Here is a 26,155-nt window from a genome sequence, read left to right as displayed (position 1 = left end):
TTTGGACACAAAACAGTTCTCGGTGGGATCCTAAACAGGTTACAGACCTCTCTCTTGAAAGAAAATACAGAGACTGGAGTTCAGGGAAAACAAAATGGCTAGAACTCATAGGGCAAAACAGCCGAGTTGCTAGAGATACACAAAGAAAGAACTATAGAAATCTGCATGGGGGTTCCCCGTGAGTCTTCGGCTGACTACCAGTCTGCAAGCATAGGGTGAAAGGAACCAAGGGTAGATAAGACAAAGTTTAGAAAAAGAAGTCACTACTACTAATTGTAAGATTAACAACTACCCGTATTAAAATACGGCTGGGAATTGTTGGTTTTTACCAGCCCAAGTGAAGAATGAATCAACAATATAATGAGCAGAAAACTAAATGTTCTGCCTTAGAATTAGAACTCAATTAGCTCTAGAATAAAAGCAATCACAGAACCACACAGAAAGAGCATTAAAACAAGCCGAAATGGTTAAGCTGGTTATTATACAATCTAACTACCTGCAAGAAAAAGTTAAGCATTCCTTAAAGATATAAAATAAATTATAGTACTCAGTATTTAAAATCTAATAATTACTACACTTATGAGGAGTAAATAAAAATCAAAAGAAAAAAACAATACAGACAGAATAAGGAAGAAAATGGATAATGGAATCAGCAGAAAGAACGGAAAGCAATTTTAGATTATGCTCTTTATGTATAAAAATCTAAGAAAATTAGAAGAAAATAACAAGACCAAACTCAAATTATAAAGATTAAAAAATACAATATAGGATGCCAAAAAACAAAGAAACCTATCCCCAATGGTTGAAATTAAAGCTGATAGGGAAGAAGAGATGATTATTGATTCCTAATCTAAAGGCAACAGAAATCTTAAAGCTAGAAAAAACATTGAAAAATAAGTGAGCAGAGGATCAGTGGCCTGAAGGAAAATAAAGAAATGAAGCTATAAGCGGTATAATATATATTTAACTAAAGTCCGTGCAGAGAGGACAAGGGAAGTTGGATTGAGGGGAAGGGGCAACTTATATGAGAATATAAATATGAGAAAGTCATCTGAAGAAATACTGTAACAGGTTATAAAAACTATTAAAACATACATCCTAGAAAAAAATTCCTAGGCTGAATCAAATCCTAACCAGAATTTTAAGAAAAATCCACTAAGGCACATAGTAAGTGAATTGCTGAGAAACAGTTATTAAGGTTTCTTTTCAAGAGTAAGCACGAAAAAATTGCGTATAAAGGAATACGTGTCATTACAACAGATTTCTCATCAAAAAGTACGTAATCCAGGAGATAACTAAAATGCAGTTTTAAGTATTAAAAGAAAAAAAAAAACCTGTCAACCCAGAATTCTTGACAAAGTGAAAACACAAACGTTAAAGTGCAATCAAGTCTTTTTCAGGCACAAAAAAGGCTGAGAGAATTATTGGCAATAAGATGAACTCCAGAAAATGGTTTAAGGCAGTTTTTCATAGAAAATAAATTATACTGTTAGTTGAGTTAGGGTGAGAGACAGAGAGATGATGCACAGAGACCGAGAGAGACCCCCAACACACAACCAGAGAGAGGGACTGCCCTCTCCACACACACACACACACACACACACACACAGATGGACAGATACACACACACGCGGGCATGCAGAGAGACACGGGCACACACAGAGATAGACATACACTCATGCACAGACACACACACAGGCAGACACATACACAGACACGCGCACAGACACGCGCACACAGACACGTGCACACACAGACAGGTTCACGAGACAGACGCCGACTCGCACGGAGACAGATACATTTGCACATGGAGACAGAGAGACATGCATACACACGGAGACAGACAAAACACGTGCACACATGGAGAGACTGAGACACAGACATGTGTGCACGGATGCACGCGCACACACACATGTGCATACAGACGTGCAGACACACAGACGGGCATGAAGAAACAGACACGGACAGACGGACGCATGCAGGGACACACGCAGAAAGGCACATTAGCACACAAACACACACTCAGACATGAACTACATTATGTGATTCTTAAGTATTCAGAAGTGAAGTGAAAATATGGCAACTGCACAAAAATATGAAGAAATGAATTAATTTTAAGTTACTAACATATATGAGGCAGTACAATACTTTAAGGTAGATTATAATTTTCAGACTTCTCATGAAAACCATAGAGCAACCTCATTTATGCATGTACAAAGGTGCATTTTATAACTCAATAGTAGAGATAAAGGGATTTTAAGAACAGTAAATTAATAGAAGGAATAAAAAAGTAACCAAAACCAGACACCTAATGGAACAAATAGAAAATAACCAGTGATATACCCAAACTATTTTATAAATTGTGTGAAAACTAAATGGTATAAACATTTCAATTAAAAACATGGCACCTAAATATGATTATAAAGTGATACCCAATCTACACTGCCTATTACCAACCCTCATGAACTATAAAGTCATGTAAATGTACAGAGTACACGAATGTGGGAGGAAAAGCACACATCATGCCACCACTGGTCAAAATATTAAGTGGAAAGAGAAATATTTTATGATAAAGTGGTAAAATCGATCAATAACATATAACAATCAGAATTATGTACAGATAACCAAGTTTTATATATGAAATCTAACAGAATTATAGGAAAAGAGAAAAATCCACCAATATAGTTCGAGATATCAAAACTTCTCTCGAATCTATCTAGCAGACAAAAAAAAAAAAGAAATCAAATATATAGGAACCGTGATCAATATTAACAGACCCTAAGATAATAGGGCAGACATACAGAATACACTGCTCAACACCATTATATAATACATCGCCTTTTAAGTGAAAAAGAAAGATACACTGATACAGTTCACTGTGGATTTTTTTAAAGTCTTCTTTCGAATATTTCAATAAATTCAAAACAATCTGAATCACAGCATAAATTTTCTGATCAAAACTAAATTCCCAAACACCACAAAGTTTAACAGTGCATCACTTAATACCGTCATGTCAAAGAAATCACAAGGAAAATAATCTGTTAAAAGGAATTAAGAGGATAATTCGGTACATCAAAATGTGTTCAGTATAACTAAAGCAGTGCTTTGAGGGGATATTCACAGTATTAAACCTCACGTGAAAAAGCTTAAATATCAATGTTTCTAAAAAAATCTAAACTTCCACCATAAAACGAGAGATTCAAATTAAATAGAATTAAAAAAAAATCAAAGAAAAAAGACAAAGAATAGTTTAAAAAGTCAATGAAACAAAAGTTGGTTCTTCAAAAAGATAATTAAGATTGATAAACTATTAAAAGCAAAGATTAAGAAAAATCAATGTAGCAGAAATTACCAATACTAATAAAGGACTAAAGCCCAATCTAAATATTCAAATGCTAACTATATTTCCCTGCTATTGGAAATCGGGAATGAAACAAAGGTTTCAACTCCAATGACTTCTATGTAGCATTTTCTGTAGATAATAGAGAATGAAATTAAGAATAAATAAAGAGGGAGGGAGGAAAAAACAAAGATCAAAAAAGGTAAAAAATTTGTAATGTATAAAGTTAGAACAATTTTATTTGCAGAGAACATGATCATTTAAATAGAATCTTAATGAATTTTCAAAAAAGCTATCATAATTTAAATATATTGACTTCAATAGCAACCATAACATTATACATCATTTGAGGAATGTAAAGTTATACTTAAAAAGAAATTTGGATCCTTTAATACAGGTCTTACAAGAACACAAAGGCTTTTAAAAACAATGTCCTAATTTTCCCTCCCCCTACTTTAAATGCAGAACAAATTAAAGCAAAGGTGATAAATGTAAATAAAAGACTTTCAGTGTAATTTTCTACATTTCTGAGACAAAAAAAATTGCTTTTGATTAAAAATTAATTAACTCTTGGCAAGTATTTTAGGCAATAAAATATTTTTTACTGCGTTTCTATTCAATACGCTATTGGAGGTCCTAGTCAGTACAGTAAGATGACAAATGGAAACTAAACATCAAGATTAGAAGTATTCATGATTTATATGTTTATGTAAATTAATATGATCCATAAATAAATTATTCAAGTTAGTAAATTAGTATAATCATGCTTACAAGAAGGATGTAGTGACTCAGCAAGTTTGCAATTTATCCGTTGCCTCTGCTTATGATACAGAGATTCTCCTCCCAGGAAATAATAAGGTAACCTACTCAAACCTCCTTGTAAGAATTCTGACAGACCTCTTAGCAAACAAACAAATGTCTGGGCAATATATATGTAGCTTATTCATATTGCTTATGGAATCTATCGTTTATCACATAAGCCAGGACTCAAACTTCTTTCTGTAAAGGTGTCAGATAGTAAACATACTAGGATTCGTAGGCCACATGCAGTCTCTAAAAAAAAAAAAAAAAAAAAAAAAAAAAAAAAAAATTAACAGTAATTTACAAATATAAATGGTATTTGTAGCTCATAGGCCATGGAAAAACATGCTGCAGGCCAGATCTGGGCAATGGGCTGTAATCTGTAAACCCCTCATGTACACTAGGAGAATAAAACGGAGAGGTTTCATGTTCAAAATGACTCTACTATGAAAATTATATGATTGCATATATTATTGGAGACTTAGTATTTTAACCTGGACAGAGTTTAGGCTGCTCTCACTGCAGCCCCAAATGAAAAATTTAGTTGTGTTGCTGTTCCTGTACCTCTTCCCTGTATATTCCAATTACTTATAACCTTGAAACAAACAGTAATGCTTGATACAAGGTAAGACCTCTGGGTTGTTTGAATCTCACTGAAAATCTGAATCTTTGAAATATCTCAAGGTCAATACATAACAAATTATAATCTCCCTCATTCCATGATGAAGTAACAGAAAACATACTTAGCCTACCTTAAACAGCCAAAAGGCCAGACAAAACATGAAAACATGGTTTTTAGGCATTAATAGGAAGCATAAAATAGTGATCCAATGAGCAAAGGGGAATAAATGAATAGAACCCTGATTAATGCAGCCCTTTGCCTAGAAAGAATTTTAGGCCAACCAGAGGGAGTTCAACAGAGCTGGGCTGATTTTACAGTAAAGTCAGAGGGGGCCTAGATTCTAGAAATCCCAGAGAATGGAGGCTACAAGAATATCACTTTAAATATAATAAACTCAGGTTAAGTAACAGAAAATGAGGGAAAAAATATGCCATGCAAACACTAATGAAGATAAATGTGGACTCATACATTAAGATAAAACAAAATAGATTTGAGAGTATAAAATGTAACCAAATATGAAGAGGATAATTTCAAGTAATAAAGGGGTCAATTCGCCAATATAGCCCAACAAAACTAAATGTGTAAATGGCTACAAACCTAGTATGAAGCGATCAAACAATGTCACAATAAATTTAAAATTAAAATACAAAGCATTTCCATTGATAATAGTAATAAATTAGATATTAGAGAAAGTGACAAGTATCAAAATATCTGAAAATTAAACAATGTATTTCTGAATCCTCTATGGCTCAAACAAGGTATTACAAGGCAAATTACAAAATACTTTTAACAAAATGAAGAGAAAATATGGTATGTTCAAAACAGTGGGATGCAGATAAAGCTTCTAAATACCCATATTAAAAAAAAAAAAATTTCAAATGTATGACCTGCATTTCCTAAGAGCAAGGTAACCCTATCCTAGCAGAAAAAGGCAATCATTTTTAAGAAAATCAAATGGAAAAGAGAATCACAACAGAAAACCTAAATCTCATTACTTGAAAAGATCAATACATTTGCTAAGTCTCTTGTCAGAATTATCAAAAAAGGAAAATTACAGAAATAACAAGCAGATAGTCAAGAACAGTAGAAGGAGTTATCACTGGAGATCTTAACAGTATTTGAAGTAAAATAGAGGACTATTATAAAGAATTTTGTAGAAATACATTCCATAGTTAAATAAAATGTGTAAGTTACTTGAAGACAAACTACCAAAATTCTCAAGAAGGAATAGATAACTTGATTAGTCATAAATAGATTACACATATTGATTCATAGTTAAAACTTTCCATAAAGAATATTCCAGATCTAGATGGTTTCACAGGAAAAGCAGGAAATACAGGAAAGCAAACATTTTCTAACACTTCTCTGAAACCAGAATTATCCTGATACCAAGACCAGCAAAAGGCATTACACCTAAACTGTAGACTAATATCCTCCCTGAGCATACATAAAAATTCCTAAAAAGTATTAAATCAAATTTAAAAATATATAAACAGGTAGATCATGACCAGCTGGTTTTTATCCTGGATATGTGAACTTGATGCAACACATATATTTTATTCATGTCAACAAACAGAAGTACAAAAAAAAAAAATCCACATTATCATGTCAATATGTACAGAAAAAGGTTTTAGCAAAATTCAACATCTTATTTTTTTTTTTAAAGATTTATCTGTGAGAGAACAAGGGGGGAGGCAGAGAGACGGCAGACTCCCCAGAGTGGCAGAGGTAGACACAGGGCTTCATCCCCCTGAGATCATGACCTAAGCCCAAATCAAGAATCAGCTGCTTAACCAACTGCGTCACCCAGGTGCCCCACAAAATCCAACATCTAATAGTGATTAAAAAAAAAAAAAAAAGGCAGAACAAGAATAAAGACAGCTTCCTCAATATGACAGAATCATTTATGAACAATCTATAGTATCTGATATCAAACTTAATGATCAAGCACTGCTTTCAACCAAAGACCAAGAAAAAGGCAAAGGCATCTACTTTTCTATCTTCTATTCAAACATATCACCAGAGGTCTCAGCTAGGGTAAATTAGGTCAGAAAAAAAATAAGTTAGAAAAGAAATGATAACCCCGTCTTTATTATCAGAAAACCTAATTCCCTACATAGATAATTCCAAAGAATATACAAAAAAATTAAAATAATGGATTTAACAATGTTACAGGATAAAATAAGTTAGAATTGCTAATTCCATTTTACGTGTTCATAACTTAAAAACTGAAAATTAGAAAATGATTTAAAATAGTATCAGTAAATATGATGTAGTATGTAGTAAATTTGTTAGACAATATGGACAACCTAATCCCTAAAATCTATAAGACACTGCTAAGAGAATTTTTTAAAGGGCAAATCAATAAAGAGAGATACCATGCTCTCTCTTGGGAAAACAATTTGTTTAATAGGTTATTTAGAGACATATGTTTAAGTTTCCATATAAATTTTAAAATAAAGTTGTCTTTATAAAGTTGTCTTTTATGTATAAAACTCAAATTGTACACTGGAAATATGTATTCACTAAATGTAACTTAGAAAAACCCAAATAAAACACAGAGCTGAATTTATAATACAAAGTACCTATCAAACTTCTAGAGGTTAGTAGATAAGATTATGTTCACGAACTTGGAATAGAAAGAGCTTGTAAAACAGGCTATCGAAAGCACAAGCTGTAAGAATAAAGAAGAAATGTGACAATATTCAAATTAAGAAAATCTATTCACTACCAAGTAAGACTAGTTGAGTAAAAATATAACCCTTGGAATGGGAGAAGATATTTGCAACCAACAGATCTGATACAATGCTTGTACCTGTAATGCTTGATGCAGTAACAGTCAGATAATATTATAGTAAAATGTCCAAATAAACATATCCCCCTTGGTAATTATGGAAATCTTCATTCATTTAAAAGTGAAACATAGCTTCACATCTGTTAAGAATGCTAAAATTCCAAAGTCTGATGATACTCAGTGCTGGCAAGGAGTAGAGCAACCGGCTAAACTATTGCTGTAGTAGCATTTGTATTAACCAAAACTTTGAAACAACCCAAGTGGCCAACAGAAATATTGTGTATATTCTTATAATGGAATGCCATGCACTAAGGGAAGTTTTGAAACTATGTGTTAAACACATTTCAAAAATGTAAATATAATTTTCAGTGAAAGAAGCTAGACGCAAAATAATACATGCTGTGCAATTCCTTATTCAAAGTTTACAAACATACAAACTGTCCTGTAGTCCTGGGGTATGTATACTTAGGTCAAAAAAACAGAAATGATTAAAAAAAAATAAAAGAGATTATTTTAAGAGTAATACAGACATTTCCTTCAAGTGGAAAGTAGTGGAGAAATCGGATTGGTGTACAAGGTAACCAGCGGATTAGATGTGGGCAATATTAAACATACTAAGTTGAGACTTTACAAGCATCTATGTTGTAATGACTTGAGTACCGTATATTTATGTTGCAGTTGTATTTACATTCAAACATTTAGGCCTTTATCACACTGGTTTATTTCTTCCGGAAAAGTTGACGAGAATTTCTTCTGCGTCATTTCAAAGGCTATGGTTATGGTTTGGATGGGCAGATAATACCTAATAGACTAAATTATGAATTTCTGCCCCCAAACTCATGGACTTCCATACTCCACATTGAGCAAAATGCTTTACATCTATTTGTTTTTTATTAAATGGATTGATTCTAGATTACCTTTGTGCTTGCCAAACCAGAAAGTTACTAGGGTAGCATCTGACTCTGTGCTTCCAAGTTGAGACCAGGAATTAGTAAAAGAATCGCAAAACCAAAAAAACACCACAAGTGAGAACCAAAGGTGTGTTAGTTTTCTTTGAGCGCCCTTCAAAGCATGTATACATATATTCACTTACATATGACAAAAGCAAATTCCTGTAATTCCTTATGTTACCATTCCTTTCTCCACTGATTCTGCATTTTGTCTTGCCTTTGTTCTCAGCAGAGAGAGTACATGCTTTGTTACAAGGGGATTTTGCCTTGTCTCTAAAAGACAGAGACCTTCTTCAGCAGGCAAACTGAGGTCTGTTTCAGAAGGTTCCATAGGCAGTCCAATTGTTAATGTTGTCTGTCCTGATCAAAATTTTAACGTTACTTAAAAGATTCTAGGCGGTTGTGATTTGTGGAGTCAGTCTCTGGATTTTATTCTTTATTATTACACAAGAATAATATTTAGTTCATGATAAAAGTTCCTGGGATTGTATTCCTGATTTGAGGTTAAAAGTGAAATGTGTTCCAACAACTCAGTCATCTTTTCATTCATTTATTTTCCATCTGTTCATCTGCTCACCCCTCATCTATCACAGTACTGCCCTAAACAACCACCCCACCTCCAGATTTTGTGATTTTCCTTTAAACTGATTTCTAACAACTATTTCTTGACCCCCAAAGTTAAATTCTTAGAGGTCTCATGTTTTTGGGTAACCTATGATAAAACTTAGTTATTTTAGTACTAGTGTGAAAGGATAGCAATTTCAATAGCTGTACTCAGAAGTTTCTTCAGCATATTACCTTAACATGATTAAGTTCTAACTGGATACTATTCCAGTAAGTCAACACATAATTTTACAGTGAGTTAAATTTCCCCAAAGAAAACTGAGTGAGGACCTAGGTCAGAAGCCCTTTCTTCATATCTGAGGTTCTGCAGTTGGTAGACAATCAGAAAGGTGTAATAGGACAGTGACAGTCCCTCAAGCAAACTGATGTAAGAGACAAGTATGAGATGCTTAGTCTGTTAGGGAATAAAGAAACATACATTCAAGTCCCAGTTTTGTCTGTAGTTGGTTGTTTTTGAGTAAACCACTGAGGAGGACGGTATCCAGCCCATAATGCAAAGACAAGCTTATACAAATTGACATTTAGGCTTCCTTTGGCTCTAAGATTTTGTTAGGTCTAGTGGCAGGAAATGGGTATTTACATATGCTGATGGAACTAATTTCCCTTTATCAGGACGAAAGCTGAGCAGATCCTGTTTCTCCTTTTCATCTCCTTCTCTCCAATGAAAGTACATAATCCTGCAATGAAACTAAACTGGCAAAAATGTGGATTTACTACTTCATAGTCCACAGCTGACCTTGTGACACACTTAAAATTGCTTTCTCTGAAAGCATAGAGGCTGCATAGACTAGGAAGGGGGTCAGCTTTCGTAAATGTAGCTCTTTATGTGAAAAATTTCAGCGCTTCAACAAACTTCTCCTTTAATTTTTAAGAGCTAAATTTTACCAGAATTGGGCTTCTAGATAAGTTCATATATAATAAGTAAAATTTTATATAGATTGTTTGTCATCTTTTTTCAGAGCAGTAGTTAAATCACAGCATTTGTAATCATATGCCAAGAATTTCAAAAGCTCTAAGAGTACTTTAACATAGTAGATTTATATTCATGAATCTCAATCCTTACTAATTGGAGTGTAAAGAGATGTTTATGCATTTTGAAGCACTTCATTCTATATTGCACCTTTTAAAAAAATTAAGACAAAATACTAAATTTAAACTGGCAACTTTTCATAAATCATGGATTATTTATTTATTTATTTGAGAGAGGGACAGAGAATCTCAGACTCCCCACTGAGTGCAGAGCCCAACATGGGGTTCAACCCCATGACCTTAAGATCATGACCTGAGCCAAAATCAAGAGTCAGATGCTTAACCAACTAAACCACACAGGTGCCCCCCAAATTCATGGAATCTTAATACAGGTCAGTATCTTCATTCTATTAACTTACTGGGTACATGCATCAGTATTACATAAAATTTCATGTAAAATTAAATAAAAATTCAAAGTATAGCTAAGAACATATTCATGATCTTTAGGAGATAATTCACTATTGTGCACCCTAGTCCTTATTGTGATTTTTTTTTTTTTTCTTTTTCTTGGGTCTCTCGACATTAGATTCATTTTCATTTTAGGGAAAACAAAGCTGTTCCTCCAAGATCTACCCCACCAAGTGCCAAGCTACTACGTATTACCAATCTGTCCGGCCCACTGGTACCAGTCCATCCTGTGTACGGCCACAGGTCTAGGACCCTTAGAGCTGTTCTGCAACACAGGACCCACAGGCACTTCCTAGGAGATCCATACAGCCATCCACCACAATATTTTTGTGGGGAATCTGGAACCAAGATTAAATTGGCTGTTTCAAATTTTCAACCTGGTAAGTATTCTTCCCATTGCTGACGTTAGGCATTATCTGAGGTTCTTTATTAAAACCTTCTTCAGTGGGCGAAATGCCAGAGTAGTCTAATGTGGCTGTGTGGACAGCATAACTGTTTCATCGGGAGAGTTTCCATTCCTCCCTTCTACCTTTAAAAACAGCAGGTGTAAATAGATGATTTTTCCTACCATACCTACAGCACCATTGGAAGAGATCTATCTACCCATACAGTCATCTCATTTGGAACTCCTAAGTGAAAAATTACAATTCACCTTCAGCACAAGCCCTTCCTAGGATGGGACGTTTGTATTCAGTATTTGTTATGCTGATACACCTGGAGACTGGCCCATTAGAAGGGCAATCAGAGTGCCAATGACTTCTGTATGTTCCAAACAAGATAATCATCAGCTGTTTTGCAGTATCTGTTTACTCTGTTTCTCATGTTTTTTTCGCTAATCTTGCGACAAAGAAAACTGTTACAATTTCTCTCTCACGATCTAAGTAAAATGTAAGAATAGGTCAGCAAAACCTAACTTTATCCTCGACAAAAAGTGGGCTACAGTTGGAAAACCAACTATACTTATGTTTCTGTCACCCACACACCTGTAGCCTTTAAAAAAAATTACCACCCATTAGCCCTGAAATTCAGTATATGAATTTTAAACCCATTTCTAAGAAGTTGTTTGTACACGTGGTACAACACACAATTTTTCAAAAATTTGTACTTTTGAAACTAATTAACCTTCATCTGCCTCCCTGTGCCAATGTATCTTTCTCTGAAGGGATAGCTGTTACAGAGTCTATAAAAGCAATGCGCTCACACCAGCACCCATGCTCGTAAAGCTGTATCTCCTGATTTGTATTCACTTATTTCAAATATTTTAAGTTGAAAACATTTCTCAAAATCAGTATTTTTGTGCATGTATCATTTTCTGTATATGTAAAAGTAACTTTAGGATAAACTCCCAGAAACGGAATTATAGAGACCAAGGGCATATTTTAAATTGTCAACCGTATTGTCACACTGACTCAACTAAGGTTTTTGTCAATTCACATTATGCAATAAATATACATGCAGATTTACAATGTTTTATTCATTTTTTCCATGATACAAAAAATATATTTCACTAGTTACCTATTGATACTTTGACAAATCTCCATACGCGTAGTAGCTTCAAAAAACAAAAATGTATCCAACTTACAGTTTTGTAGTTCAGAAATCCAACCCGGGTCTCACTCAACCAAAAGAAAGCCAAGGTGTCAGCAGCACGGCACTCCTTTTGGGGTCCTCACGGCATAATATGTTTCCTTGCCCTTTCTAGTTTCTAGATGATACCCACATTCACAGCAGCCTTCCCCCATCCCTAGTAATAGCAACGCTACACCTCACTACGCTTTCCTTCCTTAGTCACATCTTCTTTCAACTCACGCTTTTGCCTCCCTCTCCTACTTATAGGTACGCTTGCACTTAAATGAGGTTCATCTGGATTGTCTTGGGTAATCTGCCCTTCTTAAGGTCAGCTGAGTAGCAACTTTAATTCTGTCTTCAATCATCCTTCCCCTTTGTCATAAAACTAAATATATTCACAGGTTCTGGGGACATCTTTCTGATAAGGAACATTAATTTCCATTTGTCTTATTTTACCTTATTTTATTTTTTGATACCTTATCTTATTTGTTATTCTTAGACAGTCTCATTTTTGAGTGGATTCAGACTTAAAGGTAGAAACTCCCGGAGACGGCAACCTCTGTCTCTTGGCAATCTGTTCCTGGCATTTTTCTTTGGCCTTCTTCATTCTCTTGGCCAAAAGTTTAGCATATTCTGCTGCCTCTTGCTTATGTTTCTTTCTACGCTGTTTCTTCAGAGTAACATGCCCACACTTGTTGCAAGACACGTGGAGTAACGAGGATTTGAATCTTGGGGACTTTGGTCCTAGGTTTCTTACCTTTGTTTATGGGCTTTCTTACAACACAGTGATGATTATTATCTTCTTCAGAGAGATTGAAAAGCTTTTGAACTTTGCTAGCTCTTTTGGGCCCCAGGAGAGGAATCACAGGAGTATTACTAGGTTTAGAAACATAATTCTCTTTTTTTACACTGACCAAGTTCAGAACGCTCAGATTGGCATCCACAATGCAAACCCAAACACATTTGTGTTTTCTTCTCCAGCCCTTGATCTGTTAACAGGAATGACCCTTGCCCAGGAGCCGGCGGACAGCCATGGATCGGGACACCCTACTTCATAGGGAAGCCTTGTCTGTCATTCCTGCCACTGATTCTAACCAAATAACCCACCCATCTTCACCTGGAACATCAGCAGTAACTTCTCTGGCCACACACTTCTCATAAAAGGTGCAAAGTTTGCCTTCATCATACACTTCAGTGAGTTTCCGGCAGCCAGTAACTGGGAAAAAGACGCTCAGCTTCACCCTTGAAGCACCCGATCACCTCCGAGGCACCACAAAAAAGAGCTCCGATTCTCTTAGTTTGAATGAGACTGATCACCACATCTTAAAGAAATATTTTGACTCATAAAGTAAAAAAACGGTGCGCTGTATATTTAATGTGTTTTATTTTGAAAATTATGTAAATGTAGAAGTGTAAGATTATTCACTAAAAAAGTAAAAATTAATCCTTCAAGAGGCTTGGAGGTATCTTTCATCCGATCTTAAAACGAGATACATGACAAGATTTTAATAAAAATGTCTTGAATATGTTATTTATTCAAATATCAACTATGATGAGTCATTTGGGTACATTTTCTTTCATGTTTACCCAAAATAACCCATTTTACCTAATCATTTATTAGCCTTTCAAAGTTGTCTTAAGTCCCTACGTTTAAAGAAAAGAAAATCTTTGCTGTTGTTCTCCAATAGACTTGGCAAAGGAAGGTTCGGCCTCAGCTGGGCTGTATCAGATTTAGCTCATTTCCTCCATCCCAGCTTTTTCAGTGGGTGCGGGAAGGAATGGGGAGCAGCTGAAGATAACGGCCATCCTCCCAGTGGGCTTTAACACTTGCTTTCAAATAAGCCCTCTGAGAACGAATTCAAATGCAAAAATGAAACATTTTGAAGATAACACATTAAGATTTACTGTTGTATTTACTGTATTTTTAGTAATGTATCAGAATGTTAGAATACTAACAACTGGTAATATGGTTTATGTTAGGTTCATACTCAATACATATCAAAGGTTCATTTATAAATTGCAAATATATATATTTGTATATTAGACCACAACTGGTCTAATAAAAAACATATTATTTTCTGTGAGGAAATTTTTAGGGGGAAAAAGGTGTGTGTTAGCATCAGCCTAGGGAATACAAATGTATGACCATTTCATAGCTTGTTGTGAAAACAAAATAAAACAAATAAACAAACCTATGGTGTGGAAAACATGATAAGGCCACAGCTGATCCTTGTGAGCACTTCCATACTTTATATTCTGTGCAGTTTTTTTCCTATTCTTTATTGTAAACCTGAAAAATGAATACACATTTTGTAACGTATAATGTTCTGATTAATATAACAGTTGTAAATAACGACAAAACATCTCTTAGTTATTGGACTGATAACTTTCTGCTCCCTCTCTTTTGATGGCATTTCTAATAAAGTATCACATATTTAGTGGGTAGCAAACTGAGGAGGATCTTTTACAAGCCAAACAAATCTGTTTTTCTTTGTGTGGTACAGGCAAAACATTTCCCCTTGATTTATAATTCTGACATAAAATTGCAATGCTCTGTTATTATAACATGTAGAATCTAAAGTCACATTATTGAACACAGTCATAAAAAGGGACTAGCAGTAGTACGATTTCTTATTAAGTATGAGTAATTTTATATACTTTACCAATTTTAACTGGTTTCAGTTTCTCTGACTAAAAACATTACAGCTTAGATTTATTTTCTTTATTTTTTTCTGACAGAGATGTATAGAAACAAATATGACAATAAACATGATTGACTGTTTCAGCGAATCTCTTGTTCATGTGAAGTTGCATTAATTCAATCAGAAACGAGTGTGTATATTGTTAAGATTAACAAGGTGGATAGTGCCAGAAAGAAAGAGTTAATAGGTAGAGTAATTCTACCTATAAAACCACGTAGAAGAGCTTAATTATGTACTCTAATCTCTCTGTCAACTTTTTTTGCTAATGCCGTTATCAATTTTCACAACAAACTAATTCTATATTCACTTACAATTATTTTTATAATACAAGGAGGCGAATTATCACACATCTGATCTACACTGCTAGGTGTAAAGATCACAAAGGAAATGTCTCGCTAGTATAGTGTCCTTGCAAGATGTATTTAAACTACTGGCAGAACTCTAAAAAAGTGAGATGACAGACAGTACACATGTAGCACGTGGCATTTTCAATTAGGATTTTAATTATGCTTTGTGAAATCTACTGATACTTTTCTATTTCTTAAAATAAATGAGGTAAATCTCATCAGAATTATTTACTCCTACGGATACCAATTTATATGATAAACCACTTTGTTCTACAACTGCATTACCAAAACCCCATTGTCTCATGCTGTTCGTGGAAGTCAGTAATAGGACACAGACTGTGATGCTATTAAGGCAATTCAATAACAGAATATTAGAATATCTACTAAAATATCACAAACGAGTACCAGCATTTTATATAACGCCGCTAGAATGTTATAACATTGCAGTGTTTCCTCTTGTTTTACAATTTAGGCAGTAATATTACTGATGTCATTATGTTTCCTATCCTGATAATCCAAGTTTAGCCCTAAATCATAGTATTGCCTTTTTCATACTGAAATGATTTTTTTCCTATTCAAGAAATGGCTTGATACTTCTGCATGATTTTCAAACTGTAAAAATTTTAAATTTGCATTTATTACATCTTTACAGTCTAAGGACTAAGTATTAAACCTTAGAAAATTTTGTTAAATTATTTCAAAATATGTCAAACTCAGAGCACCAGTTTTGTTATTATTGTTAAAAAAATTAAGTAGGGCAATACTGTCGGAGAATGATGCTATTACTTTCCATGGCCGTGGAAATTTTCTCTTTGAGAACAAGTTATGTACCATCTTCCCAGAATATTTTTCTTTACTTTTAACCCAGTTCAACACCAGTTAAAGTCATTTAACCATAATAAAATTTTCTCTGATTTTAAATGTGAAGAAAGTGGGCCAATAATATTCAATAATTTTTTAAAAATCAAACTCAGTTATTGAACCTATATTAAAGAATAAATTCTAAACTATTGCTTAGCCATTAAGACAAAACCACTATTTCTTTTTGATGGTGCAGAAATATTTTTGTGATGCTTAGATCATGAGATATTGTCAGGTGTAAGGATTTTGGTGTTGATCAAACTCATGGTCAAAATCATAGATTATGGGGAAAGTATGGCGAACTTAATAATTGTGGGGGGTTTGGGGGGTGTGACTATCCTAAGAACAGTAAGAATAATTTTGAAAAATACATAAATATGTGTAAATGAGGTACGATGTATTGTGGAGCACACTGCATTTCACTGGAAGAAGATAATGAAGTTTAGCTCGACAGGCATGGTAGAAAATTTTCACTTTTGGTATCCACAATCTTCTCCCTAATAATATCCTTTGGTAATTTTGAACACTGTCAGCACTTTTCCCCTGATAAAATTCATGGGCAACTGGACAGACAAGCTTCTGAAAACAGACTGGGATGGTTGTCATAACACTAATAGAAGCTGAATGAAACTTAAAACTATCTCGTAAGTCCAGATGGACTACGGTTACATTAGAATACTTGCTGCTTCTGTAGCGGCTCCGTCTATGCTGCTGGCTTCCACGGAAACAATATGTCAGTGTGACATGCCCTGTGGCAATGTAAGGTTTCTGTGGAAGAGTGTTTACCGATGAATCTTTTGGATTTCTCAAAAATAAGTATGGGGAATTATCCAATGTGATTTTTATCACTCATAAAATACTCAAGAAATTTCCTTTGACGGGGCAATATCTTCAGCTGTTTGCCTCCTTCTCCCCTGGACAAAATGTTCCCAGTGCTTGCAATGAGTAATGTTTCTACTCGCTTTTGACCACATGCCAGAGCCATCTAAACCAGGCTCACACAGCTTACTAGGAATTTTTTTTTTCCCTCAATGCAGGAATATATCTTAAAAGCCTAGGCTAAATTTTCTATTCTATATGCATAATGATAATGATAAATCTGCACTCCCGCTGGGGGCCATTTTCACAGCTTCCTCTCCAATAATTAAATGACCACCAGTAAGCGTATTTCCCATAGAATTTAGAGAATCAAAACCTTTTTCTTAATACCCCTTTTAGCAAAAATGATTTTATCGTCCTCCTTCCATTTTCTTAACATTTTAAATAAATTTACCACTGATTAAGGCAAAGGTTATTTCTTAGCACTTTAATCCTCTTTACATAGTTAATTAGCATCAAGTGTTTCTATTTTTTGGTGCAAATTTGTTGGAGTATAAAGCTCTGGGTGTGTGTCTTAAATGTATATGATAAAGTTTTGGTCATGAAATATACAGCATGCACAAAGTAAGTGTCTTTCCTATAAACCATTTCTGAATGTGAAAAAGGGTGTGAATCGGTTTACCAATCTGAAATACACACATTTTAAGAATTAAATTATTATACTGTGTATTTTTTAATGTAATAGCATATGATGAAACCACATCTTGGAATGGAACAAAATGGAAATTATATTTTCCATGTTCTGTCTTGCCAAAAAGTTACTCTTTTATATATTTAGAGATCTTGTATACAATCCTATATGATGAATCTAAGGAACAGACACTTGAGGAGGGAGAAGATATTTAAACCAATTTTAAAATAAAAATTAAGTTGAGTAATGATAAGATAAAATGTCTGGGGAGTCCTGAGGAAATTTTATGAACATTTTTATGAGAAAACCACGTAATTTTAGAGAAAGTTAGATACTTGATGTGGTAAATGTTTACTTGATGTTGTGCTTAATTGCAAACATAATGGATTCTTCCAAGGGAATCAAATAAATGCTGTGCATCATCCAGAAGAAGAAAGACCAATAAAAAATAGAACTTGGTTAAAGAAACCTCACTTCTCAGGAAGGAGGCAGGCTTGACTTAAGGAAGGATTGTAGGTTCTAACAATATACTTTACAGTTAACTTACGAATGTTTGCATAATGTCCCTTGTGTTATATATCTTTTAAAAAAGTATTTTTCAAATCAGTACACTCTTTGTATACCATAATGCCAGTTAACTGCATCGGAACAATAGAAATAGGACAAAATAAGGATCTCATTAGACCACAAAAAAGAAATCATTCTCTTTAGATTTAGAATAGAGGCAGTAGATGGATCGGGGCAAAAGGTGGGCCTACTATGAAGTTATCATGGGTATCTTACCTCTTAAAACAGATAATATAACAGGGATACTACCTGATAATTCTAAACTCTTATCTTTGCAATCTAAGAAATTAATTTCTAAAGAAACAAAGAAGTATATGACTTTAACATCTCAAATTCAAATCTCTGATTTCTCATATGATTTTACCACTAAGTAGAGCTATTTAATTTAAAAAATCCCTAGAATAAATGTACTACATTAATCCCCATTTCTAGAAAATAAGTTTAGAGTATCTTAGTTTACTTTATTAAGAGAGTCTAGTGAATAATGATGAAAGACTTGGATAAACTTTTTCTTGTGTAGAACTTTTATATATGAAGACTTTTTAATTTTAAATACTTAAATTTTGAGACTTGTGTGTTATATATACTTTTCTCTCCTATTCTCAATATTATTTTTTAAACGTGATTTTCTCAATTATTTTCTACACAATTTAACATGTTTGCAACCCTACTGCCATATTTTAATAGGGTTCATCAAGCCTGAGTTCAAATTTTGTTGGGCAATTGCAAAGTATATACCATAAAGTAAAGATGAGGTCATCTTCAAATACATTCTTATATATCCCAAAGAGCAATATTCTAGACAGAGCTGGGAAGGAAAATCTACGCATACTTGCACAGTTTCATTTTCTTAAGATCATTTTAAAATCATTCCAGCAATATTTTTTTTCCTGGAAATCTTATAAAATGCTTTTGTTGGAGAATCTATGGGTTCTCTGCTATCTATATGAAGCAAAGGAGAGATGCTTCTCACTTTTTTTTTTTTAAATGTGGCATTCTCCTCACCTCTTAAAATAAAAAGAAAGAAAAGTGTTCATTCTGAGTGTGACTTTTTAGTTGCTACTCTCCTTTCTTCACTTTCTTCTAAATCACTAAAAGGTTGGAAAATAGTAGGAAATTTCAGAGTTGCATGGGCACAGGAATCAAGTCTTCAAACTTAATGGTGAAATAGTATTGTGTATGAATCTGGGAGCTCTGATGAAGGGTTATTTTCAGTAAATGTTGAAAGGTTGACAGTAGTTGCTTTGTAGATGTGGAAAAAAACATGTTGATACCAATCATACAAAATTGCTCTTTAATGGTAAGAATTTTTTAAAAAGAAAGAGTTTCTTTGGAGTACTGATTTTAAGCCAGGGAATACAGTTCCTGGAAACTTCCTATGAAGTTATAATTGACTCAAATTAAAAATGTCAGGGAAGAGAATGAAGTAATACAAAATTGGCTCTCCTTCTGTTCAATATTGTATATTATTCTAACTCTATTTTGCTTCTATGATAAAAATAATAGTTGGAGAATTATGTACCTGAGTGTCAGCCTATGCTTATATGCTTTTAGCATGCTGTATTTCAAGTAGTCAGATCGACAAACCAATCTTAGGGTATAAATTTGCCAAGATCAGGATGCCAAATAAGGCCATTTTCAGAAAAGACAGCATTAAAAGCTCTATTATTTTCAGGAAAAAATAGATGGATTTACAGCTGAATTCTGTATCCTCTAAGAGATTAGAATGAATTAGTTGACTAGAAGAAGTAACACTGGCTTATTCGAGAATGATCTGTCAGTGGTTCCCACATTGTATGTCTGAGTGTTCCTATTTTCTTTCCACCTTCACTCAGAACAAGGCTTTGGGGAATCATATGAAGTGGTCCAAGATGGGAAATAGAAAGAGAAAAAGTAGGACACGAAAAATGAAGGAGGAATGATAAGGAATCCAAAAGTATTGTCTTCAAGGCTCACTCTAATGTCTAATACATAAGATGTTTGAAATAAACCTGTTAGAATCCATATTTTTCCTTTACCCTCATAATATATTTATTCATTTCTCAAACTTTGTATTATATTTATTTTTAAAAAATTTTAATACATCTTCCCATTTCAAATTTTTTTTCTTTTTTTTTTAAAGATTTTTTATTTATTTATTTATTCGACAGGGAGAGAGACAGCCAGTGAGAGAGGGAACACAAGCACGGGGAGTGGGAGAGGAGGAAGCAGGCTCCCAGCAGAGGAGCCTGACGTGGGGCTCGATCCCATAACGCCAGGATCACGCCCTGAGCCGAAGGCAGACACTTAACCACTGTGCCACCCAGGTGCCCCTCAAATATTTTTTTAAGAGTATATTGAATTAAACATGAAGATTCTCTTTAGCCCTTCCATATTTAACATTTTTAAAATTATTCTATTCTTAAAAATTATCCCAGAAGAAGTTATAGCTAATAATTCTGCATTTTTCCTTCTTTAAACATCTAGCATAATATAAATACACATAATCTAGGTTTGATGTTTACAAAATCAACTGAATTAAGCAGTGATGTAAGAAATTTACATTCGGAGCAACTCCTTATCTAATCACATACTAGCATTCTGAGTATTACTGTTGTAACTAATAGAGTTAACAAAGGAATTCGAAATAAACATAATTAATATGTTTAAGAAAATAAAGAAGTATAAAGAAGTATTATATATAACTGGAATACGTAAAGCCCTCGCTTTGCATGACACAGAACTAACTGAAACAGGTGCATGTTGATACCGTGTTCTTCCTCTGCAGGGTTCCACTGACTAGCAAAGCGAAGATACAGTTCTAATATGCAAGAGTTTTAGTCTAAAATGAGGAATATCTGCATATAAAGAAATTAAAATGGAAATTATAAAAGTGAACAATGTAATACATAAGATTAAGAACTCAATAGATGGATATGAAAATAGAATAGACCACCAATAATAGGATTACTGAAATGGAAGTCAAGTCAATAGAAAAAATACAAACTGAAAGAGAGACGGGAAAGAGTAGAATATGTAGAAAAGGAAACAGGAGACATGCAGAACAGAGTTAAAGGTCTAACATATGTTTAACAGGAATCAAAGAAAAAGATGAAAGGGAACTCTGTAGAATAATATCAGAATAGTTAATGCCTGAGGCGTTTCCAAGATAAATGAGCAATAGCAAGAGCTCTGTGAATCCCAACATTCAAGAAGTTCTGGATCTTAACTGAGATAAATACAAAGTAGATCACATGTAGGCACATCTAAAAGAATATTTCTTATAGGAATATTTTATATTTTACATTCTTAAAATGCTTTCTTTGTGAATGCTTAATGATTTAGAAAATAAGACAGAAATTTTCAAAATACGCATTTAATTCATTTTTAAAATACCATGAATATATCCATTTTGTTAATGTAACATAACATATATACAAAACCCAACTATCTTTTCTAAAACAAAATATAATTAATGCTATAAGTAATTGCTTCACGTTTTTGTAAATACTTTTCATATCTGGTTTACTAGAAGATAGCTAGATTATCACATATGCTTCCCATATCAATCTGTTATATTGTTTTGTTAGAAGTATACAAAGAAAATTTGGGCTCCAAAGATTATGTAGTAAGAAAATGGAGGAGAACTGGAGAGGATAATACTTTGTTAGGTAACTGGGAATATTTTTCTTTGATACATACAAAAAAAACTGACAAGCAGTAGTTTTATAAAGATAGTCATCATATGGAATATGAAAGAATATCAACAAATTCTTTGTATTCTGTTACACTCAAATCCATTGACTCAACTTGTACTCTGTTTTTTTCAACTTTCACTCTGAATCTATCTTATATCCATGTATTGATTTTGTAACATCGAGCATTGGTCACTTTGGAATAATTGCCAAAAACCAAAGACAAACAGAAAATCTTGAAAACAGAAAAAAAACCTTTGTTGTAGAAACACTACGGAAACCAGAAGACAATGGATTGATATCTTTAAAGTGGTGCCTGGGTGGCTCAGATGGTTAAGCGGTTGCCTTCGGCGCAGGTCATGATTTCCAGGATCCTGGGATCGAGCCCCCACCAGGCTTCCTCTCCCTCTGGCTGCTGCTCCCCTTGCTTGTACGCTCTAGCTTTCTCTGTCAAATAAATGAATAAACTCTTAAAAAAAAGTTTAAAAAAATAAAGTATTGAAAGAAAATATCAAGCACATTCTTTAGCAGATTAAAAACACGGAAGTGCAAGACAGACTGACAGGCATTATAAGGCAAATAAATCTAAATAAATACTGACTTTTTAAAATGTTAATAGTGATGTTCTGTATGGTCTCAACTACATGGAAATTAAAATGCATTATAGGAATGAAACAAAAAGATTGAGTAGAGCCCATAGAGGGAAAATGTTTTAAATTTCTAGCATTGTTGAAGAGAGGCAAAATAAATTCTTCAATGACATTTTCATTACTCTCAAAATTAGTATTACTGTCATAATGCAAGTATGCATATATAATCTCCAAGTTAACCACTAAAACAAACTGGAAAACATAGAGGGAAACATAAATAAAAATTAATCAATTGATTCCAAAGAAAGGAAAAAAATAATCTTGGGACACATATGTCAAATGAAAACTCTATTATAAGACGACCAATGTAAACACAAATATAAATGGATTAAATAGTCCGTTTTAGATATGAATTTGAACCAATAGGTGTTCTATCAAAAAATGACGACATTTATTTTGAGTCTTATTCTTTTTCCTCCAAAAGTATGGCTTATTCATTATTTTGCTCTCCTATTTACACGTTTTTATGCACATCAGGAGAATATAAGATATTTAGAACATAAAAATTAATATAGTTAAATGCTATATTAGGTAGTTGAAGAAGTAATGTGCACACAAAAATAACTATGATAATATAGGACAGAATGTGCTAGATGCAGTAAAAATTGCATCAGTGTTTTTTCAACATATAGTTTGAGGCCAATGGCATCCTACATAAAAAACGCTGGTAAGGTTAGAGGTACAATTTTGCCTTGAGCCAGAGCTCTCTTTTTTGCAACAAATGTTTAGGTCAGTTGGGAAGCGAAATTTTTATCACTAAAAATATCTTCAAGTTAACTAAGTGAACTAATGGAATTAGTGCTCATAAATTTTGCTGCAAAGCTAATCATGCACTGTAATGCAGCTCCTTACTTTTGTTACATTTTCACATTTGTTTATTGTCATTTTGGTAGCCAACCCCTTATTCATCCTGATTATCTTATTGTCCTCTGGAACTAAATCTGAAATGACATATGGTCAGTCGAGTTTTCAATTTCAGTTGCAAAGTTGCTCACAGGAACTTTAAAAAACCGCATGAATCTTTCAGAGCAAATTAGAGTCAAGAAAAGCTTCACCAAAACTGCTGCTGGTAAAAAGTCCCTTATAAAGATATCTCACTGCCATCACGTCATATATACAAGCTAAAGGAGATCCTTTATTTTCCCAGGACCAAATAATACTTTATGAAATTGCCCTCACATCTGACAGCATAAATAAACATTCAGTTAATTAATTTTGAAATGGTTTTATTTTGGTAATCATTTACTAACATTAAGCTAATATTTACTAAAAATTGTACGGCAGAAATAACAAAAAATAATTTTTGACATTATCATATTTATTTTTATGCCACTCTAAGAAAGGTATCACTATTATCATTTTATAGATGACATAATGAGGGCCTTAAACATGGTTAGCAGCGAATGTATGTTTCCTGATATGTAGCTGGAGGAAAAATTCAAACAAATAATTTGAGTCCGCGGTACAAGTGATTTTCTCTGTCAATTAATTAAATTATGAAGAATAACATATATGTGAGCCAGAAAATAGTATTAGAAGTTAACAAATTATCATGTTTTAATGATGTAAAGCATGTGCTGTATCTAAAAGAAAAACCAAATTGTTGCTCAATAAGTGGTATAGAATTCAGTTAAACAGAAAAACTAACAAGACTGAAAACACATAAAATTTCATTTCTCAAAAAAAAAAAGCAAGGAAATAAGCATATGACTACCCCTTACATAAGTGATTATTTTCTGGGTCACTAGTTTTGAAGGGTGAGAAGCCCCTGGTTCAGCAGGCAATACATTTGCCATGTTCAGAATAAAAAGGAAATAAAACTAGAAATTCCACGGAATAAGTCAAAGGACAAAAAGAATGCTTTTTCTGCAGATCAGTCAATGAAAATCCTAGTATAAAGTAGGAGATACATGCATGGAGATAGGTAGGGAAGGGGGTCTAGGAGTTAGAGACTACAGAGGAGGTTCAGGTGCAACCTTAGGCATTTCTGGCACATCTGATACTAATCATGACCATGAAAATAATGATAAAAGTAACTGCTCTCATGACGGATACCTATTGCGGAACCCAATTTAATACGGTGTTGAGAATATAGGTTCTTTGTTTAAGAAGCCCTAGGTTTGAATAAAGCTCTGACATTATTTCTGTAACACTGTCCAGGTCATTTTACTTTTTCTGCCCCATCTTTTTAATGCTTGAAAACATCAACCCAGCCCAAGTACTCAGATGACTTGTCAGCCTCATGGGGAATAACAAGACTGTAGATACTTGCAGCTAATTATTGTCTTCAAGACCTCAGCCTAACATAAAAGGAAGAAAGCTTGAGTAATTATTTTTAAATTTAGCCTGTAAAATTATCTTTGTATTAATGAATAACAGTGGTACACTGTAGAAGTGGACCAATACCTAACGAAAAGTCAGAAGGCCCATTTTCTAGACTCTACTTGTCAGTTTCTCTGAATCACTGAAGAAATAATCCTGCTTGAAATGGTAACATAGCCTTTACTCTCTCTGCCCCCAGAATCCCTGTTTTTCTCTTTTTTCTTCTTTCCTACTTCCGAGGGCAGGAGGAGAATCATATTTGATCTATACTCTGTGATTTTTGCGTCTGCAAACAACCACAGAGTTGGCAGACATTGATTTGTTTCCATCTTGAAACTACAAAATGTACTCTTTATATGATCAAACACACTAAAAAGATATTCACAGTGATTTCCTGCTTTCTCCCTTCTTCCTCCTCCTTCAGTGGCTCTGCTGGCTCTGACTCCAAGTGGTTCATGCAGATAAAAATTGTCATAAAGTTCAGATAATTTAGAGATTACTGAATCTAAACTTTCATATTTTAAATGAGAAAAAAAATGTATCCCCAAGGATTAAGCAACTATAATATCTGTATGGTAAGTAAGAAATTAGGGTCATAGCTACTGGGTGAGAAGTCTAGAGATGGGTCTCCTGAGTTTTAGGAAGCAATTGTTCCAATTTACCTAGTGTATCTAGTTACTGATAATATAAACATAATGTCATAGACTAATTTTTATAATAAATCAAATTACTATATAAGTGTACATCTTGTACAATGACAGCATAAATTTTAAATTGGACATTTTTGAATTCTAAAGATCTATCATTATTTAAATTCACAGAATTGAAAAAGATAGTATTATGTACAATAAAAGCTACCTAGTAAATATTTATTAAATGAATGAAGGCATGATGAAACACACATTCTTACATGAAGATTCTGGGATTCTAAAACATTAAATCTTCCAGAAAGCAATCAAACATGGTGTATCAAGGATCTTGAGCTAGGTATACATTCAATAACTTCCAGTGTGGATAAGAGAAGGAAGAGAGACAACAGTATTTCAGTCTGGATACTAAATTCTGTAAAATGCAAACTTCTGAATAAAATATTTCAGCACAAGAGGATATTGCTCAAAAACAGTATGGTATTGGCATTATAACAGAAACATAGATCAACAGAACAGGACAGCCCAGAAATAAACCCATGCATATATGGTCAAATTATTTGTCACAAAGGGGCCAAGAATAGTGAAAGGACACTTTTTTCAATAAAATATGTTGGGGAAACTGGACAGCTACATGCAAAATAAGGAAACTGATCACTGGCTTACACCATACACAAAAATGAACTCAAAATGGATTAAAGACTTGAATGTAAGACCTGAAGCCATAAAACTCCTAGG

General features: G+C 33.7%; 2 pseudogenes; both read right to left on the bottom strand.

Moving 5' to 3' along the window:
- Positions 1–10,667: 10,667 nt before the first annotated feature.
- LOC103675805 lies at positions 10,668–11,781 on the bottom strand (annotated as a pseudogene).
- Positions 11,782–12,642: 861 nt separating this feature from the next.
- LOC103675806 overlaps positions 12,643–26,155 on the bottom strand; it is a 34,579-nt pseudogene continuing 21,066 nt past the window's right edge.

The sequence above is a fragment of the Ursus maritimus genome, unplaced genomic scaffold (assembly GCF_017311325.1).
Source record: "Ursus maritimus isolate PB19 unplaced genomic scaffold, ASM1731132v1 scaffold_5, whole genome shotgun sequence".
Classification (NCBI taxonomy): Eukaryota; Metazoa; Chordata; class Mammalia; order Carnivora; family Ursidae; genus Ursus; species Ursus maritimus.
This window is presented reverse-complemented; position numbering and strand designations above follow the sequence as displayed.